Genomic DNA, 23,392 nt, shown 5'->3' with positions numbered 1-23,392 from the left:
TGCCCTGAGTGTCACAGTTACCTCTTCATGTTGCCTGCCTGAAGCAAGCTGGGCCTGATGGTGTTGTGGCACCAGCAACAGCTCTGCCTGTTTGGAATATGGTGGCTGCAGTGAGCACCAGCCTTCAGCAGCATGGTGGAGTGTGCAGTGAGGGTCAGGCCCTCAGTGCTTTGGGATGAGAAGAAGACTCTAATAAGGAAGGAAATGCAAAGAGAATGAGCAGGCACGGCTTTACTGGGGCGCAGGGAGATGATAATACCTCCCCCAGACCCCTTCCCTATTAGCGCTGCCACATGGTACTGTCACATGGTGGCAGCCATCCTGGGGAATTCAGAAGGGAGCTGCTCAAGAAAGAATGTTTGCCAATAGAGATGAAGCAGTTTAAAGGCTTATAGTAATCAGGCATAAAAAGGTCCAGGCTCTTCCTTACCCTAGGGCCGTTTTATTCTGAATCATAATTTGTCTTTTGGCTCTTCCTACAGTGCCATATAGTTGTGTCAGTCCTTCACGTGACTGCAGAAGCGTGGTGATCACATGGGATGGACAGGATGAGGGACTGCCAGGACACATTGCAATCCTGCCTTTCAGGGGGAAAAAAAATAAAAAGCTGCGGAGTAGACCCCGTGTCACTTAATGACTGTCACAGTCACTGTGCTGGAGCTAATTGTAGCCCTGCCTCATTCACAGCCCCAGGGAGCTGCACAAGTGCTTGGCCATTACCTTCCTTGGGCCGAGAAAACTTCTGGACTGAGTTTTCAGAGTGGCAGCCCTCTGCAATTCACTGTGATGAGTCTGGCCAGTCTCAGTTTCATTTACCACAGGCAAATTCGTTCTGCCTTGCTGGGGAACAAGAAGTTAACTAATGACCTGCCAACTTTCACAAAGCGTAGGACAAAACCATTCAGAGACAGATTTAAGGCAATGAACATTTTATATTAATGCTGTTATTTCTAGGAATTATCTATAAATGCCCAGGAAGTACCTCAGGTTTTTTTAAATTGTGTCTTTCTGAATGAATACTTTGCCCCGTATGGCAGAGCATAGCTTTCCTTTTTGATTTCCACTCTCTCAAATCAGAAAAAAAATCCACTCTAATTTCTTTAATTTAATATTTAATGAAATGGTATTCCTATCTCAATTTTCCTCTTAATTGGCTGAGTACATGTTAAGTTATGGTGACAGGAAATGACAGATGAAAATGACATGCAGTTTTTATATATATTTTTTCGTCAGTGGAGCTCAAAATATTTTAAAATCATTAGCTTTATTTTACAGATGAAATACTGAAAGACAGGGCAGGAAATACTTCATCCAGCCGGCACAGGGTGGAGCTGGAGCAAGCGCTACAGCTGCTACTCGCTGTGCTGCTGCCTGACGGCTGTCAAAGTACATTTCAGTTGATGAGGGAAAACGTACATTTATGTAATAGTGCGACTACAACGTTGAGTAACTACCTTGCTCTCTTCACAATAATGAAGACTTTAATGAACGTGTGAGATGGGACATATTTTAAAGGAGACAATAGGGAATCATAGTTCTATAATCAGAGTTTTAAGTAATGGGCAGTATGTTTTAATGTTTGTATTAGGGATCAAAATGCATGGAATATTAATTTATAGGGATAATTCTCCTTCCATTAACTACCTTTTTCACAATCACTGGTTTGAGCTAAAATTTATGGGTGCGGGTGCAAGTGTATTGATTGGAATGTTGCTCAGCAAAGCACTAAAGTGTGTAGAGCCCCACAAATTACAGATGGGTACTCCCGGATCATCCAGTTGTTCTCCTGGGCAATTGTTAAGATTGTCCTCTAACAGGACAGTGCTTCTTTAGCGTTTTGACTAGTCTCACTGCATAACACACAGGCCCAGGGTTTTCACCATTTTCACCAAGGACATGACTTCAGAAGCTGACATCTCCACATCACCCAAGTTTTCCTGCTGCTCTGCCTACACTTCCCACTAAAACAGAGAAACGTCTTTTTCTGTTTGGTGCTGCCTTTCCCTTCCCCCACCTCAGACATACGTTTCAGGCCCTGTCACTAAGGCCAGGCTTCCCAGATGCCTCCAGCAGCACGAGGCCTGGTAACGCTGGTCTGGTTTTCATCATCAGGCATTTAGACGAGGTTCTTAGGGACACGGTTTAGTGCTAGAGTTAGGTTATGGTTGGACTTGACGATCCTGAGGGTCTCTTCCAACTGAAATGATTCTGCGATTCCATCTTTCTGGCCATGGTGATAGCGGTGGCCTCCCCACCCCATTCCATGCCCTGGAGCATGCAGTTCAGTCCCAAACAACAAACGCCCGTCCAGTGGGGCCTCTTCCCCTGCCCCTAGCAGGACCTGTGGCAGCTGCTGTGGCCCCCAGGGACGCTTCACAACTTCCCCCTGTGAGTTTCACAGTGCCTCTCTCAGGCTGGATGACTACGAGATGTCACCACGGGTGCCCTCCCTCGGGTGGCCCCTTTCCACCACGCCTGTGGAAAGGGCTGCGTGGCCTGGCGTTTCCTGTGACACCGGTTGCTGTAGGACAGGGTGACGCTCTGCCGCCTGCTCAGGGCCCAGAGGAAGCCGTGTCACAGGAGACTCCCTCTCCGCCCCCTCGGGAAGCAAGACGGATGCGTCGACAGCCCCAGCCCTTCCTGAGGGGCCACCGGGCCCCTCCCGCCATCAACGGCCATCAACGGCCACCAACAGCCACTGACCGCCCCACACAGGCGCAGACCCGCGCCAGCGGAGAACAAAAGCCCGCGCAAACGTCAGTCGCTTCCCTCAGCCAATCAGAGCCGGCTCCTGCCGCACCTCCCCCCGTTCCCCAGCCTCCCCGCCCCGGTCGGGCTGCCGCTCCGTGCGCCTGCGCCTTCGGCCGGCGGCCGCCCCTTCCTGACTGCATTTCCCGGGATGCAGCCGGGCTCCATCCCCGCGTTTCCTTCCGGCGCGTCGTGCGCCGGCGCGGTGGGGCGTCCCGCATTGGCGGCGACGGCCTCGTGCGATGATGACGCTGTAGGGCCGGGAGGAGGCGACAAGGCCGGGGAGGTGGCGGCGGCGGCAGCGGTTGCCGCAGGAGGGGGGCGGCGCGGGGCGGCGGGCGGCACCTCGCGGGCGCCGGGGCGGGCGCTGGCCGTTGCCAGGGCGCGCGTTGCCAGGTGAGTGCCCGGCGACCCCGCACCGGAGGGGCTGCGCGGCCTGGGCGCCACCCGCGCCCGCGGGGTCCCGGGCCGGGAGCGGGCGTCCGCCCGTTCGGTGGGACGGCGAGGGGGAGCCACTGAGACGGGGGGGGCGCCTCCTTCCCTCCCGCCGATCCTTGGGGACGGCGCTGCGGCTGCCCCCAGCGAGGGTGGGTGGCCCAGGTGCTGCCCGCGGCCGGGGCCGCGTCTGTCTGTCTCTCCGTCCATCCCTGCGTTCTGTGTGTCCCCTGTGAGGCGGGCTTGTGGCCACGGTGTTTGCTTAGGGGCAGGATGGAGCACTTGGAAATGCCGGGCTGGAGGAGGCTTTAGGCCAGTGAAGCACTCTAAAGTGGGTCAAGAACGCTGTAAGTGGGTCTTGTTTGTACACTTGTTGCTTGTCAGGACAGGGAAATGTGCTGCTGCTTCTAAAAGCTTTTTATGGAGGCGATAAAAATAGGAACTCCTCTGCTTGCACAATACGGGAACCTTGCCTTGCCCGCAGAGCAGTCTGTATGTGCGTGCATGTCTGTGTATCTATAAACACCGGAGTTATCAACAGTAGATAATGTAAATATTTACACTAGTATAGCCACAATTTAGGTATTTGCAAGTAACACTTTAATGAACTTTTTAAAAAGTTTTTTTTTGTTTGTTTTCGGAGAGAATCGGGTATCCATCTCTTGGTTGCTTAGGATGAGCAACAAAGATATTGAAACATATGGTAATGGACTAGAAAACAAAGAAGAGAGGACAGCTGTTGTCCGTACTAAGTTTTTCAAGCGGTGTTGGTTTCTTTTTGTGTCTGCCTTAGTATTACAAGTCAGTTGATGTGGTGGCTTTGGTAGGTGTGTGGGTTTTTTTTAAAGAAAATCCCTAATATTAACTAATAACTTATTTGATGTACAGGCTTTGTCACTTTGTGTATATAAAGTATCGTATGCACCTGTCACATGGCAGGAAAGCTTTCAGGTGTTACTCCTTATTTGAAGATACATTCTGTTCTTAGTGCTGCTTTAAAGTTCTTCAGACAGTTGCCTTGTCTATAGCAACTGTGTTGTATATTTTTATAAAATGAACAGGATTTTATAAAATCAGCCAGGTCCTCTGGGCAAACCCTTCTGGGCATAATCTGGTTTTCAGGAGTTGAATTCTTAATGTTCAATTTAAACTCTTGTTTTCACTCCTGTGCTTTAGTCAGTGTCAGGGAGTATTAAATTCCCAATTCTGTTCTGGCTGTTGCAACAGAGGAAAATACATTTATGATCAACAGAACTAGATGTTGTGTCATGGAATTATGGGTGCAGCATGGTCATAAAATACAGCCTGTTTTCCTTGTTATCTTCAGCTGTGAGCTAATATTGTATATACAAGAAAGGATGTGATTGTGTTTTGAGGTTGTTTTTCCTTTTTGTGTAGGGCTACTAGCCACTTCAGTTATGAAAATTTGATGCTGTGACTCTGTCCTGGTTTTGGCTGGGATACAGTTAATTTTCTTCCTAGTAGCTGGTGTAGGGCCCTGTTTTGGATTTAGTATGAGATAATACACTCAGTATGGATTTACACAAATATTTTGGTTCTTACCAAGTCAAGGACTTTTCAGCAAGAAGGATGCATGTGTATAAGAAGCTGGGAGGGGACACAGCCAGGACAGCTGATCTAAACTGGCCAAAGGGATATTCCATACCATATGACATCATACTCAGCATATAAACAAGGGAAGAGTTAGCTGGGGGATCACTGCTCGGGAACTGGCTGGGTGTTGGTCAACGGTTGGTGAGCAATTGCATTGTACATTGCTTGTTTTATATATTCTTTAATTATCATTATTATTTTTCCTTTCTGTCCTATTAAACCATCTTTATCTTAACCCATGAGGATTACCTTTTTTTTTTCCCCCCTCCAATTCTCTCCCCCGTCCCACTGAGGTGGGGAAGTGAGCAAACGGTTGTGTGGTGTTTAGCTGCCCACTGGATTAAACCTCAATAGGCTCTTAAATTATGGGGATAACTTACTTATGTGTAAACTTCAGCTGTACTGTGACACTTTTAAAGACTGCGTGTGTGTTGGTGGGCAACCTGAAAGTTCATTATTGTGTTGGAAGTGTAAAATTAGTTGATAAAATATGGAAATAATTCCCTTGTCTGAGCTGATGACTAAATATGGTTAAATAAGCCTGTGGATAAGGTTGTTGGCAGCTTCATGGTGAAAACCATGTTGCTAATGTGGAAAACTGAATTGAAGTTAGCGATGGAGGACTTGAAAGCTGCATCCCAACTCAGTCCCGGTTTTCAAAATTATGCTGAGTATAAATCATATAAAGAAAAAAGAATCTGGTGTGAAGGGGTAGAGTGTATTTTTGGCGTACTTCTTAAGCAAAACCTTTCATGGTGAAACTCACTTCAATGGATTCTTATCTATTACATGTATGTACTCAAAGATAAATATAAAATGCAATGAGTAGAGGAGCTTAAATTGTATCAGGTCTTCAAGAGAGCCGGACACAAACAAAGGGCTCCCACTTATTCCCCCACCCCAATCTTTGCACCGATGGAGTTGTGTCAGTGACATTACAGTGAGTCTGCTCAAGTGACTAGTGAGTGGTTGTTTTGACAGTTGTGGCTAAGATTCAGACTGGAAGCCTAACTCCTGGATACAGGGGGAAAAAAGCTGGAGTTTGAAAAGCCTGTGCTTGCTCTAGGCAAGAGTTTCTGTTGATTTGTCATGAAGGAAAATTAATAGGAATTGGCAGGGCATGTAATGCCAGTGATTTAATACTTGGATGGATCTCTGCTGTTATGTCTTCAGTTGTGTGTTCAAGGAGCTGTGTCAAGCATTCATGTACAAAAGATACTCAGTATTAGGCACTACAAATTTTCCATGTTTTACAGGTTTCTGGTTGTGTAACCGTATTGTCAAAGACTGTGCAAGGAAACAAGGCTTGCTTTTGTCAGTGCAGAGGCTGTCTGGGCATGAGGAAAATCTTGACAAGGAAACTTCAGGAGGTCGTTGGATTATTATGCTATCAGCAGTTCGAGTGTTTAAATAGAAGTAGTTCTGAAATGGAAATAGCAGTTTTGAGTATTTGTGGTTTGAAAGTGTGTCTGAGTCATTCAGTGAATTTTCTGGCAGACGGTGTTGGTAGATTTTTGAAGACATTACACAAGATAATGGTAGTGATTATGAAAAAGTATTTGGGACTGTGTTTAAGGGGAAGGCTATTACTTTAAACTATTGTTCTCTGATAAAAGTTGTTTTAATGCCTTATCTTTTCAGCAAGACATTGTGTTTCAGCTGGTTGTATTTAATGTGATGACCAGCTGCCTTTCCTTTTTAAAGCAATGTGTTTGTCAAGGCAAGTTCAATAAAGAAATGGGATTTAAAAAAATAAGAATATGGAGACAATCAAGGTACTAGTTCTGCTAGTTCTCTGAAAACATTTCGGACTTTCACTTCTTTATTTGAATATGATACTACTACCAGAACGTTTTCCTTTTGAAGCAGGATGCTGCAGATCAGTATGTAAACTAATAAAAAGCAGGAGGTGAATTGTTTCCACATAGTTCCTGTTCCAGTCCAGTTCAAGTATTGACCTCCTGCTTTCTATGTGGCTACAGCTAGGATGGAGAGATTCAGACTATTATCATCAGGTAACTGTAAAACTGAACTGGAGTTTAACTTGTCCACTGATTGCATATGTTTATTGGAAAGTTTGTCTCAGTGGTTTGACATAAAAATAAAATCGTAGTCCAATTTGAAGATGAACCTTAAGGTTTCTTTTCAGGGCACAGTGACAATCTTTGTTTACAGGACTGCTCGACATGTTGCCATGTGGCAGCTGGTGTGGTGATAAGCAGACAGCCTCTGTCGGATAAGGGGGTGCCACAGCTTATACTGCTTCTGCTTGATTTGAGAAGTAGCGAAGAACTTGAAATAATGAGGTGTTGGCAAAATTAAGGTGCTCAGAATTTTGAAGAGGAAGTAGTATATGTTTAATACCAATTTGCCCTCTGATTTAACGTGATTTTCACAATAACTTCTTTGGAATTTTCAGAACCTCATGGAAATATCTCTGTCATTCAGTGTGTTTTGTTAAGTGGCATCTGTTTGAGTTACCTTATGGCTAGGGTAGGAAGAAAATTACTGTCCAGTGTTGTTGTTTTTAGCTTAATGGTCTCTTGAGCAGATGAAATATGTTGTAGGGATGATGAGTATAAAATAAAATTAGATGGCTGTTCTATTTGTTGTTGCATGTAGCCATGATGGCTCTTATTATGGAGTTACAGATCTCTGCTGCTCTGTTAGTGGAGGAGAGAGTCTCTTTTTCTGGCCATGCATGATTTCTTAGGGCTGCCTTGTGGTTAAATTGCTTTCAGAAAGATGTCTTCAAAGGTATAGGTAGATAAACAAAGTTCACAGTACATGTAATTGTCAGTGTAGAAAAATTTGCAGCATGCTTCATATGGATTTCAGTAGCTGTGAAAATGTGATGGAGTCTGCTGGGATGTGCCAGCTGCTGTAACACTCTGTGAACAGGACTAATTAAGCCCTTGTGAGAACAGAAATAGTCAGGCACTATTTACAGGAAGAAAGGGTTGGAACAGGCAGAGCTATAATCATTTGCTCTAAGGTACCTTTAGACAGCAGTAAGCAAGAGAGTTAACAATTTACTTGCAGAATTGAAAGGTTGAAAGTCAAGCCTGAATACTTGAAGTGGGTATTGCTGTGTTCTGCCAGCAGATCTAAGTATGTTGCAAACTTCTGTTGAGGCCTGCTGCTGGGAAGGCTACTTCCTTTTTTTGCCTGGTCTTTTTATCTTCTTCCTCACGGTATTTTATCTCAAAATGGTTAGCATTCATGTTTCTTCATCTAATGCTGAATAACAAACTTATACTACCTATATTGACAGATGTTGTAATGCTACAGCATAGCCTGCATTTATGTATGTTGCTCAAAAGTCTAGATGTCTTTGCCAACATGAATTGTTGTTTTTCTAAATGTATCTGCATGTATCCAAAGGTAAGGTGTGGCTTGGCTGACTTATCATAAGTACACCAAAGTAGTTTTTCATATCTGCTAATCTAATTTTCCTCTTTCTCAACCAAATTAGATGTTCTTATTGCCAACCTGTTTGGTTCCATCAGTTTAGAGGACTGCAGAGATTACTGTTCATTGTTTGAAGCCAAGGTCAATTGTGCTTCTCTGTTTTGGTCTAGAGGATGACAGTTTATATGGTACAAATTTCATTAGGGGATCACTGGACGTGTTAAGCAGTTCTCATACAGCTCTTAGATATGGGTTGTTTTGTGGGTAGGAGTTTTTAGTGGACTTCTCTCTGATTTAATGACAGCATTCTGATGAAGTTCCTATTGTAGCTCTTTACTGAAGGATATGTTTATTTCTTGACTAGTATAATGTTGTCATGTGTTTAGTAAATTGGATTTTTGCAGATATTTGAATAAACAGGCTGTTTTTCTGGAGGGAATATGCTATGGACTTACTTGCTGTATGAAACATTTTCTTCCTGTAATTCTGCAGACTTTATTATAAAGGCATGTATTTGTGCTCTCTTTATTTCTTGTGCAGATTACTTGGTGGGTGATACTAGGTTTTGGGACCTGTTACCATAAGAAGGACTTCAAGCCAACATATGTCTATACATTGTTTATGAGATTTTTGTAAAATGCAGAACTTCTGATGGAAAATGCAGGACTTCTGATGGTCTCTTTAGCTTGGAGGAGACTGAGGGGTGACCTTATTAATGTTTATAAATATGTAGAGGGTGAGTGTCATGAGGACGGAGCCAGGTTCTTCTTGGTGACAACCAATGATAGGACAAGGGGCAATGGATACAAACTGGAACACAGGAGGTTCCACTTAAATATGAGAAGAAACTTCTTCACAATGAGGGTAGCAGAGCACTGGAACAGGCTGCGCAGCAAGGTTGTGGAGTCTCCTCTGGAACCTGCGTGGATGCCTTCTTGTGTAACCTCATCTAGGTGTTCCTGCTCTGGCAGGGGGATTGGACTAGATGATCTTTCAAGGTCCCTTCCAATCCCTAACATTCTATGATTCTGTGATTCTATGGAGTAATTGAATTCAAGCAGTAAAATCTACCTTTTGAAAGTGAATACTACCTCTGGCTTCTTAGATTTAATCTGAATAGTAATCTCCCTTTAGCTGGTGATAAAATTCCTTTAGCTAATATTTAACTCCTGCTTGTACTAGAAATACTTACATCTGTGTGTCCCAGTCTGCAGTGGGAGCTGTTTTAAAAAGCCATGCAGTGCAAAGATAGCTAGAGCTGAGGCTGCCTGTTTTCTCAGTCCTGATAATATTGGCAAGCTTTTACCTGCAGGGAAAGGGATTTTACCATTTGGAACAAACTGGATAGCTAGTAAGACTTGAGGTGAAGAACCAATGAACATGCATTTCAGCTTCTCTCAGCTGACAGTTTAGGTGTGCTTTTGTTATAGAGAATACGGCACTGCATTTCCTAGTGGTCTGCTCCTGAGATTTAGTGGTTGCTATTGCCTGCTGTAAATGGAATGATGTACTTTTTCTGTTTTCTTAATGCTTTATGTATTCATCTCATTGCCTGGTGGAATTTAAACAAATACTAGTGCTGTGGAGATAAGTTGGTGATTTCTGACATTAAGGGATGTTACAACCGTTTAGCTTGTGAAGAAAGTGTGCTTTGCAAATTGCTATAGTTTAAGCAATTATTTTTGTGTCTCTGAATTCCATAGAATAGCATATAACATTGCACGATTAATAACAGCAATATTCTGATGTTCTCAATATTAATATTTTAGGCATTTTTTTAATGGAACATGACTGTAGAAATAAAAGGAAGAGCCTATTCATAATTCTTATTAAAGTAGCTATGTGACAAAGTGCCAACTATTGGCTTTCTGCCTGCTGTACCTTCAGTGGGGAACAAAATAGATTATTTTCTGAGGTGAGTGTCCTGAGAGTTGAGAAAAGCATAACAAAGTCAACAAAAGCTTTACTTAGTGGTTTTCTGACCTTTATATAGTGCAAGCTAAAAGGAGGGTGCTGAAAAAAAGGCTTGTGTCCTGATGATCTTAATGTCCATCGTTAAGTGCAACTGCTGCTTGACTTCCTGCTTCATGACCTTTTAATAATTGGCAACCATGTGAATTCTGCAGCATTACAGAAATATTTCAATAATGGATGTGTTATAAAAATCTTTTCCTTTTTGTGAAATTCACTAATGCAGTGAAGGAAGTTGCTAGGTAGCTTAAACTTGATTTGTAAGATATTTGAAAATTGCTCCTTTAAGAAATATGTTTTTGGTGTAGAAGAGGAATACTAAATTTCTCTGGCCATCTGGTAATGATGAATTATTCATTTTGCTCCTATGAAGGATATAAAGGAATGGGGTTTGGTGGTGGTTTTTTTTTGTTCTCTTTTTAGGTCATCCTTCAGAAGCAGAGTGTAATTTGTCAAAATATCCTTTTCTTTTTATTAGGATTTTTTTCATAGCTGTTCTGGATTTCTTACACCAGCTAGGACTGTAGAGGAGGAAGATTGTGTCCTCCTGTAGTAAAATAGTAAAATAATTGAGAAGACTGGTGTTGGTTTCAGCTTCTGTATCTGTAAAACTCTTCTAATTTGGCCTCGATCCTATACTCTGGAGTGTAAAGGTAGGATATTACCTGTTTTCTGCTATGAAAGCAAACTCAGAACTTCAGATTAATCTGGTCCTTGACACTGAGCGAGAGCGCCTGACCAAGTTTCACAGTACTTGCATAAATGTTTCTGTCCAAAACATCTAACTAGCGCGTGATCCTGTTGAAAATGCCGGTTATGTCAACTGATTTGGAAGGACTCCAGTATACGGGGTCAGTGTAGGGAAAGGGAGATGATACACAAGACTGTCTGCAATGATACAAAAAAAATCTGAGATACTCAGATAAGGTCAGGGTTGATGTAACAGTACAGCTCTGCATAGCTATGGGTAACCTAGGTCCACTCTGCGTTTTGAGCAGCAGAGTCTTAAAATGCTACTGTAAAAGTGCTACAAGATGCTGTCAGAAGATTAGTTTTTCATTCTTCCATGTAAGCACTTTCCAGCTGACTTTTTCTGTATCAGTTAATGGGTTCAAATACCTCCTTGTTACACATCACAATAAAGTCATTGTGAAAAACAAAGCATGATCGCAGACCCCATGACTGTTTTCCTCTGAAAACTCATGTCTTGGCTCTGTTTCAATAGTTGATGATTATGTAAATGCCTGAGGGCTTATCTGCCTGCAAGACTCACATGTTTTGTGCAGTCTAAGGTCATTCTTGAAAAGGTACAATTCCACATTCCTGTTCTTTTAGCAGTAAGTATGATGTGTCTAGTAGTTCTTGTAGTACTACCTGAAATCTTATTACCTTTTGTGAGGTTTTATCCTATATAAAGATTAGAACTCCCTTAAAACTCGATGCTCCCTTCTTGGAGATCCAGTTCTGAAGTAACAGAATATTTGAACGCTTTCTTATTTCAAGCTGAAGGGACTCCTGCATTGGGTGTAAATCTAAGCTATGTCTTTGTAATAAATGAACACATTATAAGCATATTATTTGTTACAACATTCAAAGCTACAGGTAACAGTGGTGGTATTTGGGGTTGACCAAGGCGTAGTTGCATAATTCCTATTGTAGGATGACATTTAGTCATGCTAATGATGAAGTAATTGAGAATTATTGGCACTTAAAATTAATTACTAGGCAGACATAAAAAGGAAAGGTGTAGAATGTCCGTATTACTGCTGCTTGCTTTAGAGACTGCCTCTTCAGGGGATGTGACAGGTCATAGACCTGTATCAGCATATTGTGCTGATGGTGATCCAGTTGCTAAGCGAACACACAGAATGTGTATGCTAAAACTGCTTCTCTTCAGTGATTGTCCAGTTGTCTTTGAACTTTTGATTTGATTGTGCTGAAAATCTTGGATCATTTGGTAAGTGGTCTAGAGAACTGGTTATATTAGGAGGCAAGTGGTCTGTTATTGAAAACCAATTCTGTTTTCTGTTGGAAATGTTGAATAAGGAGGCCATGCAACTGGACGACTTTAAACTTTTGAGTATAAGACTTCATAAAGAAATATGACTGACACTTGCTGTACATAATGTAATATGTGTAATGTTTGAGCCATCTTTTCTGTCTTGTGTACTACTTGCAGTATGGATTTATAAACCTCCCTCTGCTGGAGTACAGTGAATGTCAGTTTGAAGCTGGCGTGTGAATGCTGTATGCTTTACAACTCCAGTGACATGAGATTCTAAGATAAACTCAGCCTTCATTTAGAGACATTTTTAGACTCTAACAACATGCCATGAAGTGAAGCAGAGAAAATGGAAATGAATTACAGGAAAAGTCTTCTGCATTCCTTGGTGTTTTCATGCTGTAGTATTTATGTCACAGGATCTTTCCCAAGCTCTGATTTCGAACTCCCATGGGGACCAAAAGCAACATTGTGTATGGCTTGACAAAAGTCCCTTCTGACTAACTTTAAGTGACCTGAGACATATTAACATGTGGATTAATGTATTTGACAGTAATAAATCAGTTTTAACAAGCAGTGAAGTAGAGATTTGTTTGGCAGAGAGTTTGAATAAAATATGGTATCTGTAGTTACATTGAACATTTTATGGCAAATGATGTAGCTGAGATGGTTAAAAAATTTCCTGCTTTCCTTGGTTTTGTGGTGATGCATCTTTATACAATTTAGCTGTAACTGTGGAGTTTTATTTAAGTCAAAGTTGTTATAATGGTGAACAAGCCTACAAAAATGAAAGAATTCTCATTTAAATGGCATGCATGTATTTTGTCATTCACTGTTAATGTTTTAATAGCTGCTGTATAGCACACGTATTCTAAGGAGTGGTGTTTTGTTTTTCTCATCTGCGTACATTTTTTTTAATCTACTTTAAGCTAATTTGGAGAAACAGCCTTCATGTTGATTGCATGTCCATCTTGTATGACTCTTGGACTGTAACCTTCCCAAGCTTAAATATAAACCTCAAGAACTGGTGGCAAGTTGAAGGTGACAGAAATTGATCTCTGCTTCCTCACAGGTATTTGTCAGAGAGCAGCAACAAATTAGAGATTAGGAATATTAGGGGAAATGTATTTTAGTGATTAAGGTAACTGCTTTGTGTTACTCCACAGAGCAGGTATAAGATCCATTTGTCTCTTTGTTCTAAGTTATATTTCTCAGGATGCGTCTTACGGAAGATTTGTATGTTTCTGAAATGAGGTGACACTTAATGTGACAAGCTTGGTTTCCACATTTAATTTGATAGTTGAGATGAGTGCTAGGTACATGCAGAGACAGGACTTGAACTAGTCATTCTGTTCCCCTTAGGAGGGAAACTAGCAGTGTGTGAGGTATTTGGTAGGGTTGTTTATTTGAGCAGTTGTGGTGCTGTGGTTTTTTTTTTGGTTGTGTGTGGCTGTTGGTGTGTTTTGTTTTTTTGTTGCTGTTTTTTCTAATTTTTTTTGGTTGGTGTTGTGTTTTTTTTGTTTATTTATTTGTTTATTTTTCTTCTCTGTGGGCTTGTGTTGTATTTGTTTTGGGTTGAGGTTTTTTGGTTTTGTTTTGTTTTTAAGTTTTTTCTTAAACCTTTGTTCTTACTGTTCTGACTTTGGTAGTGGAAATCAATGACATCAAATTACTGTGTGACAGTTTAAACACTTCATGGAAGAAGGTAAAAATCATAGTCAGTGGTTAATCGATTTCATCTAATCTGTATGTAAGAATCAAAATTGGAGCACACTGAGTGTTTTAATTTCCTTGAGTCTCTGGAACAAGGTGAATCATTCCATTGAGACTTGGAATTCCAGAATAGCTATAACATGAACCAGGCTGGGTCAAACCAGAAATTCCTCTGTCTCAGGATCTTGCCTTCATTGTGGAGCTGCTGCTTAAGCTTCTGCCTTGTGAGACTCTCAGATCACCCTCTTGTGTGTAACCCAGGCAGGCTGTGTGATATCCACCAAGTCTGCCTCCAAGCCATACTGCAGAAACATCTTTTATGTTGTCATCCTGCACTTGCTCTGTTTTCTTGCCCTTGTGTCCCACCCATGCACCAAGTGACAAGACTTCCTGCCTGAAGCTGAGAAACCAAGAAGCTTTGGGCTGGCTTGTGCTCAGCAGACCTGTGTTTCCCTGGGGGTGAATGGATGGGTAGTTTGAGAGTGGTGCTATGGGTATGTTCATGGGACAGATCACTTGATGTGTCTCCCTGCTGCAATATGAAATCCTGATGTGCGTATGCCAAATATGCCAGCTTGTCACATCTCTCATTGAGGCTTTGACTGTGCTTTGTCCCTAACCCCGCCAAGTACTTTGTCACTATACCCTTTGAGTCTGAAGCTCCGCCAAGTTATAGGACCACCTATGGGTCCCAGACAAGCTGACTGTTCAGTGGAGAAGGAACAAACTTGGCAAAGAAGATTCTGGCACCTATAGGGTTTTTCTGTTCCCTGGTCCTCTTATAAAGTCTCTGCCCAGAGCATATCAGGGTAGTACTTACTGTTGTCTTGGATGCCTTTGGGGAATTGTTGGCATTGTTGGGGTGCTTTGCCTGGTATCCCTGAGAAGTTTTCCGGTTTGACGCTCATCATTTTCTGTGGGGTTTTTCATTTTCTGTCTCATAATCTGTTTTCATTTTGTGGGGGTGTTTTTTTGTTTTGTTTTGTGGGGTTTTTTTGTTTGTTTGTTTGCTTGTTGATGTTTTTTTGTTTGTTTGTGTTCTTCTATTTAAACCCTGTCCTTCCTCAGAGAGGACTTTCAAGGTTTTAGTAAGGATGCCTATCCCCTAAATAAGAAAATAGCTTCTAATCATGAATATTCAAGCAATATATGATAGCCAGTACTTAGGGTCCTCTAGAGCTAGAGGTGATTTCATGTGCTCAACACCCCTTGATGGATTTATCCTGTGCGTTTGTCCATTTTCCCTGTGAAAGTTCCAAAGTATGCCTATTTGCTGTGTCAAGAACAACTTCTTTCTGAGTTTGCCATCTGCTAACTCTGTGGCTTTATCTTTGCTGACAGGCGATGCTTGGTATTTTCACTTTCTTGTTGTTGTTTTGGGTGGTGATGGTGGTGTAGACATGAAGATTGGGAAACCTCGTGCTGTGTTGAAATCTTACTGCAATTTTGAGTGGTCAGCTGTGGTATTTAATAAAACTTTCTTTTCCATTGCAAAGCAAACCTTTTATCAAATAATTAATAAATATGTAAAATGTGCTATATAACATTTGAACTATTACTACTAGCACATCATAAAAATAGATATCTGGGTTTATATTTCATAAATGCAGGGCTTGTCATTTCATATGCTTGTTTCCTTAGCTACAACTGCTTGTTGTCTACATAGGTCAGCACTTACCTGCTCATCTGGGCAGAGGTCAGTTATCCTCCAAGGTTTTACTTCTTTTCTGTTCTAACGTACTAAATTTACAACACTGATTATTGACTTTTCTTAGGACTTACAGATCTGTCAGTGTCTACTTTTTTTCTGAAAGCACGCATGTCACTACCGTGCTGTCGATACTGGCAGAACCTTTCATGCGTTTCTTAATAGTGTACCTGAGGATTTTAGAAGTAGATAAGGCCACGTTTATTCTGTTTACATCTGACACCTGTATAGTTCTCAGGTAGGTTTCCAAGTACATCTTTGGCATACAGATTAGTGGTTGGCTCCTATGTGTAGCGTTCAGTCTTTGTGGAGAAGCTTGGCCTGCATTTTCTCAGTATTGATGATAGCTGTCTGTGTACATCAGGTGGATCTGAAGAGCTCTGTTGTGTCTTAGTCACAGCCATGGATGTGGTAGTTCGTCTTTGCATCAAAATGACACTAGATAGCTTATTTTTTCTTACAGAAAGAAAACAAACTTATACTAGAATGAGATCCCTTGTTTGCTAACTCCATTGACAGCAGGTGTTGTGTCACCGCAAGTTTTTTTTTTTTATTTTCAGAATAGTTTATCTGAGTAGTTATTAATGTATTAACACCCCTTACAGATGCAACTAGGCTACAGTAAGAGTACCTTCAGTGAGTATTTGAAAACTGGGACAAATAACTATTCAGTAGTTTGCTGACCTACTTCTTGCTCTCTGCTTGTGTTCCTCCTGTCTGGGCCCTTGTCCAGGAAAAAACCCAAATTCCTACCCTTCCTATGCTTAAAACTGGGGATGCTTATCAACTTAGCCATGCTTCCTTCCTGTTGTTAGGGTTTCTTAAAGAAATCAAGTGTCGTCTATGATGTCTAGAACTTAATTCTGCAAAATACAAAGTACAGATAGCAACTGCTTAGCTCACTGTTTTTTGTGTTTAGGTGCTGTTGTAGGAGTGTATGTACATGTATGAAAGGCCCTTTGGTACAAAACAACATTGACCGGGTCATCCTGGCACAAAGAGTTCCCTCTGGGGAAAGAATGTATTAAAAGTTCAGATGGCCCATTTGGTTGCTTTTCCTGGAGCTGTTTCAGACTTTGTTATTATATTGTAATTTTCCTGTAACACTTTAAAGGCTAACAATGCTCTTCAGAGTTGCAAAATGGGAGAAGGAATGGAGGACTCCATCCACATTATTACATTCTTGCTTATGGGCAAAGAGGAAACACTGCTTGTGTATGTGTGTCTGTGTATATAAAAATAATGTGTCAGTAAAGCCAAGAATATATTGTTAGTATAATGAAAATCTTAACAGTCTGACTCAATAATCATTAGCCTAGATTTAACTCTTAACAAAAAGAATATTGCATTAGAGTATTTGGATACTGGAAAATGTTGCCAAACACACCTAAAATTGTAATATGCACACTTTCTTGTTTCTGTCCCTTCTCCTGGAGTTACTTATACTCTTCCATTGCTCCTCTGGGTCTTTAAGTAAGAAACTTTGGGCTACTGGAGAGTATAACAGGAGACTGTCAGCCTCAGGACTCCTTTGTTGGGAGAAGTATGATGTTAGTGTTGCCTATTTCTTCATCCTCTACGATCCACTTGCGTTTTTTTTTTTAATGTGTTTGCTAACATGCTTTTACGCCTCTTTTCATTCTTCATTGGTCTACAGCTCCAGGTTTTGTCTGAATTTACTATATATGGTGCCCTTTACATATGTTAGTTACTTTGTTACCCCTAAAGCCAGGTTTGTTTGGCCCCGTGCCTGCATTTTTTTGAACTGACCATCAGTGAGTTATTTATAACTGTGGGATCTCTAGTGGCAAACCTGTGCCCTGTCTCCTCCCATGCCTGTACTGCTCTCTCTGCTTTTCAGGGCCTCTGCTGTTACATTAGGTCCATATTTCCTGACATCATTGTAAATACCTCTTTCCCTAGAGGATAACTGGAGGTTATATCACACCAAGGTAAACAGAAGTAAAATAAATTAGACATAGACATCTAGTCAATTAGAGAAGCTGCTGTTACAGCTAAACCAAGTAAAAGGCAGGTCAAGAAGAGATCAGAGAGAGCAAGCCTGGCAATACTCAGTCTTGCCTTGTGGCCCAGTACGGAGGTGGTCTACTGCTAGCACCGGTAGTGCTGCGTTACAGGGCTGCATGGTTATGATTTCTCCCGTTGGGTGATCTTAAATTGCTGCCTATCACTCACAAGTCCAGGAAGAGTGCTGCAAACCCTCCTCTGATTCGAGGCTTCCGAGCAGGACCAAGTAAAGGATCCTGGAGGCATCTGCTCTTTTCCTTCCTTTGCCTTGTGGTGACCTGTGTAGTTCTAAGGGTAGCCAGTAACACTTTATTGTGTTATATAGTCATCATTACTTAGTATAAGTGCTTCATATAGTAGTGTTTTTGTTTATGAATTTTATAGCTATAGTAAATGCTGTATTCTATGCATCATAAAGGCAAACTGGATGTCTAACTCCAGCTTCTTCTGTTTTGTGTGAAATTAGAGTTTTATTTCTCTTTTGTAACAGGGTATTTTTATAAGTGTAAATATTGTGTCCATTTCCTTTGAGGAATTTTTTGCTTAATCTCCCATTGTCACTATCTTCTGTTGTGAGTTATCTACTGTAGATAGATTGACATAACAAAATAATTTTTATTTTCCTTTAATGGTGCTGACTGTCATTCATTCAATGTTCCATTCATTCAATGAGCCAGTCCTCATTTTACTAAACAAGCAGGGTAGCTCTGTTATCAAAGGGTGGATTGCAATTATGTGCTTCAAAGTAGGGACAGTATTTTTTTAACTGAAGGTATATAGAAATGAAGTGCTCGTCATTGCCACAGCTCACAGCATTTTGTGTATATGTGTGTATTTGGGGGGCTCTTTTGGTTTTGGGTGTTGGTTTTTTTTTTTTTTTTTTTTTTGGAGTTTGGAGAGGCATGGATCACATACCCCCATGCCCCCCTCTTCACACCCAGCTATCTGAATGTATCAATAAGTAATACTAAGTCACGCAAAACATCTAATGTGTATATTCCTGAAATGATTCCTGGTTACTTGAAAATGAACTTGGAGCATGTTTATGATCTTAAACTGTTTCAAACTTAATATTACACTAACATAGCTGTGCTGATTGGACTGCACACTGCAGCTATACTAGCAAAAACCTCTGAGGGGAACACAGTTATACTAGCAAAAAGTGTTATGCCAAGCTGGTAAAACAAACTACAGCAAGATGAGTCTTTATGTGAGTGTCTTGGTCTAGGTCCTGTAGACATGTTTTGAATTTAAACTACATCCCTACTCGAAGGGCTTACATTGATACAGATAATAATTTTGTTTCTTAGAATTTTAGCTGTAATCTCACAGAGTATCAAAATTTGACTCTGGGTGTTTTGATATATCTCCACAGTTATAGTACAGGAGAAAGTAAAATATTAACTTAACATTTCTACTTTTGAATTACCTCAGTGATGTATTGCAATATCAGTGTCCTTGGCCTTGTTTCAGAATTTGAGATGACTTCAAATAATGTTACCAGGAAATAAATTTCTATCCAATAGAGTGGCACTAAATGTTAGAGGACACTAGAAGTTCACTTCAGATTATTTCTTAACTCTCAGCAATTATTATATTTTAAAATACAAATTATTCTCTGGCTATTGCATTAAGGAAGTTAAGATATGAAATTAATACGTAGCTTTACCTGATCTTATTTGCATAGAACTTTAGCCATATGACTAAATCTGCTTCTGACTGACATAAATTAGGTGCAGTCTAGTTACAGTAGTTCTGCCTCTTTTGCTTGAGTTTTGGTGGTTAAGAATCTGAAAAAGATGCTGCACAGCTTTTTTGATCTTAGACTAATACGATGCTGTGGGTGTGCATGTTGGTTATTCCTACAATGTTCTTGTAACATTTTTGCTACAGAAAAGTAGCAAATTTTTAGAGTTGTCTGACTTGTGGCAAAACAAAGTCATTGTTTTTGAGGAGAAAATGTATGCTGTTTTCAACTGAAGAAATACCATTGAGTGTAAGTAAAGGAGTGAGTTTTCTTTGTTCTTATTTTTCACAAATATAGGAATGCAAACATACTTTGTAGACCAAACCTGTCAGCCACAAAATAAAACACTGATGAGCAAGCTCGCAATGTCATGAATAACCTTATCAAGATTATCAGCAAAACTAGAGTAAGTGCTTTCAAAAACTGGGAAGAGCGGTCAGCTTTCTGCAGCCAGCTTTTGAGATCCTGACCACTGTATTAAAATCAGTAATCCTGGTAAGGTGTCTGGTTTGCTGTGCCAGGTGTGGTCTGCAGCTGGTCAACAGGTCATAATAAAGCCTGTGGTATGTACAGACATGACAATTAGAGGCTTGGGCCAACAGATAACTGTCAGTCCCTAACAGGTTAGGAAAATGCTGCCTATAAAATACATAAAGAATTAAAATCTTGGGTGCATGTGGTCCTCCCCTTTCTGTCATGTTGTTCACACTGCTTCTCTGAGGGTGTGTTGTGGTTTAAGCCGGGCTAGCAGTATGACAGCTGCTTGCTCACCTCCTCCCTCACCCCCCCCCCAACAGGGGAGAGAATCAAAAGGGAAGGGAGAAACTTGGGTTGAGATAACACAGTTTAATAAAATAAGAAAATACTAATACACTACTAGTAAATATATATATAAATAAAACAAATAAAAGATACTCAAGGCAATTCCTCATGAACTCTGTCCACAACGGAGCAGTCAGTCCCAGCTTGCCACACCTGGTCCTAAAGCTTATCCCAGAGAGAGAAAAAGGGAGGAAAAAGGCAGAAAAGCCCAAAGGCTTCTGCAAAATAGCAAAAGGACTAAATGTCCTGACTGAACCTGTCCCGGCTCGATAGCAAGAGTCAACACAGAGAAAACAGAAGAGCCAACTGGAAGGCCCCACTCATCTGGAGCATGATGCTAATGGGATGGAATACTCTCATTGATCAGTCTGGATGTCAGTCAAGCTCTGCCACATTTGTGCCCCCCTTCTTCCATGCCTCACACCTGTAAGCAAGGTGCTCAGAATGTCCTTGGCTCTCAAACCAGAGCAATTGAAAACATTAACTCTGAGCTGGGGTGTTATCTGCTTGTTCTCAAACTAAGTCCAAATAATGAGTGTGCTAGTGATGAAAGTTTTCTAACTGCACGAAGATAATCAACCCATTTTCAGTCAAACCAGCACAGGGTGTATTGAGCCACTTCAGTTTGCTGGTTTGATAGAAGACAATTATCTCATTCTCCTCCCCGGGTTAGCATTTCTCCAGACTGCCCCTGAGAATGGGTTGTGTCAAACACCAGAGTGCCTTGAGGGGGGCAGGCAGCAATGAGAAGTGGGGCTGTTTGCTCACCCAGGGAAGAGGGGGCTGCTCCCTTGTGGCACCAGCCAGCCCTTAAATCTGCACAGTGATAGCATCTAAGTAAAGAGGTGTCCAAGCACACCATAAGAAGCACTGAAGGCAACTGTCTTAAATGCTTTCTTGCTTGAAGTTTGCAGGCCAAAATGTGTGTATTCCTTTTGGTTTTACGAACGAGGTGGTAGTGTTTGTTTTTTGTACAGTTGCTTCAGGCCTTGGGGCATTTTCTTGAGTTACAAAAGGTCTCACTTGAGTTTCTAGAGATGCAAACCCATGCTTCCTAGGGGGAGAGTGGTGTGTCTGCCTGGGTAGAGGAATGTTTTGCTCTCTAGTTTGCTGCTCTTGATCTTTGTGCCATTTACATTCTCACACAAATGTATGTGTGTTTGTTTTTTTGTTATTTTGATTTTTTTTTTGTTTTTGTTTTTTCACTCAACAGTTCTTCTGTGAATCTGATGTCTTTAAGGCAGTAGTTAAAAGGATATATTCTAAATTTTCACTGAAGAGGAGAGTAATGTCTAATTTCAGTCTTTCACTTTAGACAGTCTGTGATCCAAAGTGTTACTAACAAAAACCAACTGCATCTTTTTATTGTTGGCAACTGTGAAGTAAGTTGGTGTGAGCTAGTAGCATGCCATAGAAATAAAATCATGAAAGGGCACGAAATTGGAACATTTCTCACTTGGAGAAGCAGAGCCATTTACTGAAAAATGAACAAAAAACAACTTTTCCAGGTCGGGGTTGTGGATTTTTGTGGAACGTGATGTGAAAAGAATTTCTGTTCCTTGTTTTGTGCTGGTTTTGTGACAATTGTCTTGGTTTTGGTTTATTGAAGAGTAGAACTAATTCACAGCAGTCATCCAGTCTGTAACAACCGGACATTGTGCGTGGGGGGTGGGCCAACTGCTGACATAACACTTAACCCAGTTACAAAACTGAGGTTCAATTTGCAGTACAAATTGGACAAATGTTGTAACAATGTAATGGGATCCTCTGAAATGGAAGCATTTCGTTAATGGAGGCAGGCTGCTGGCTTGTTCCCTTTCTTTGGATCCAAACGCATCAGAATGTGCTTGATTGTTTGCCTCTGCAGCCTGCTGTGAAATAGCTGAGGCTGAAGTGTCCAGTGACAGTTTACAAGTTACAAAGGCAGCTTTTTGGCCACTGACCCTCTGCGGGAGTCTAATCTTTGTTTTGTAGATGTCTCTTTATCTAGGGAAATTACATCTAAGAGAAGAGGTGCTGGATTGCTTCCTCATTGTTCCACATTGTTCAAGATGACTTCCAAAGAATTTTTACAGCCTGATTCATACTCTTCCTTTAGCGTACTTTGAGAAAACAAGGTTTTCTGTGATTTTCCTCCTTCCCCTGTTCATACATACCTTTGTTTGCTTTGGTTTTGACAGTAGTTTTAGAGAATATTTGGAATATTGCTATGGATATTTAACTCTTTCATTCAAAAAGGCAGCTCAATCACTGATTATTGAATCTTTCAGCATTACTGTTTAACTTTTTAGCTTGTGGTCTTCCGACTTAGTGGCAATTCACAAATCTACTTAAAGTGTATGGTTTTCTTATCTCTTCTGCTTTACATATAACGAAAAAAATCAGCCAACCAGTGGGTACCCCATATAATTAAAAAGTGACCCAGTATGGGTCAGCTAGGCCACATGTATGGGTGATACTCAACAGCTGTCTTAACTCATGTGACACAGTGCTTACTGTCTGACTCCCTCTTTCCCTTACCCAAACTGCATATGTCTGCCTTGTGTTGGCACTGGTGCTTGCCCAATTTCTCCAGTAAATGGATCAGGGTGTCATGTAGGCAGAAAGTCAAAGAAGAGCTGCCTCTCCCCTCAACCAACCCAAAGCACAAAACCCAACACCTTACCAACAGCTCACTGCTGATGAACTCAATTGAGTACCAGTACTGGTGCTAGGGAATAAGGGAACCAGATGGGTGATAGGGTGATGCCACTGTCACCTGAGAATAATTCAAGCTTTTGTGTGATGTTAATGAACACTGTTGGTGTTATTATACCATTTGGGAGGGACTGCTTGTGACAGAACCTCTCTACCATAAGATAGTAGAAATACAATGTCAAGAAAGCTATGTTTTGTTTAGTATACCTTATTTTGGTCAAGGTAGCCAGAGTCAACTATTTTGTAGGCAAAAATTCCCCTCCATTGATCTATATAAGCTTTCTTCTTAGCATGAGTGATCTGCCCATGGGTTGTACTGGAAGTACCTTGCCATTTGTACCTGTTCTAATAGTTATGGAAGTGGATTGTGCCTATTCTGTTACTAAGGCCTAGTCTAAGCAACTTTGGATTCAGTAGTGATTTTCAACTGGTAGGTGGTTTACCGTTCAATTAGCTTTGTCATTTTACTGGCATGGATGTAGTTAGCCAACTAGTA

At 41.2% G+C, this 23,392-nt stretch overlaps 2 protein-coding genes across 7 annotated transcripts in view; both read left to right on the top strand.

The window, feature by feature from the left end:
* Positions 1 to 2,988: 2,988 nt before the first annotated feature.
* Positions 2,989 to 23,392, top strand: part of ADIPOR2 (adiponectin receptor 2) — a 48,512-nt gene continuing 28,108 nt past the window's right edge. For 2 of the 6 annotated variants that reach the window (XM_082042922.1, XM_082042917.1), the window contains exon 1: positions 2,989 to 3,144. The gene's annotated coding sequence lies outside the window, so the exon portion shown is untranslated. Of the gene's footprint in view, positions 3,145 to 3,275; positions 3,531 to 4,901; positions 4,954 to 13,235; positions 13,254 to 23,392 lie in introns of those variants that run through there. The other 4 variants (XM_082042919.1, XM_082042918.1, XM_082042920.1 and 1 more) reach the window with 4 other exon arrangements.
* LRTM2 (leucine rich repeats and transmembrane domains 2) overlaps positions 4,916 to 23,392 on the top strand; it is a gene marked incomplete at its 5' end in the record, with an annotated part of 107,150 nt that continues 88,673 nt past the window's right edge. Inside the window, one exon of the mRNA XM_082042924.1 lies at positions 4,916 to 4,938. The remainder of the gene's footprint in view (positions 4,939 to 23,392) is intronic.

Source organism: Streptopelia decaocto, assembly GCF_964273445.1.
Source record: "Streptopelia decaocto genome assembly, chromosome: 1".
Classification (NCBI taxonomy): Eukaryota; Metazoa; Chordata; class Aves; order Columbiformes; family Columbidae; genus Streptopelia; species Streptopelia decaocto.
Note: the sequence above shows the minus strand (reverse complement) of the source record. Positions and strands in the feature narration are given on the sequence as shown.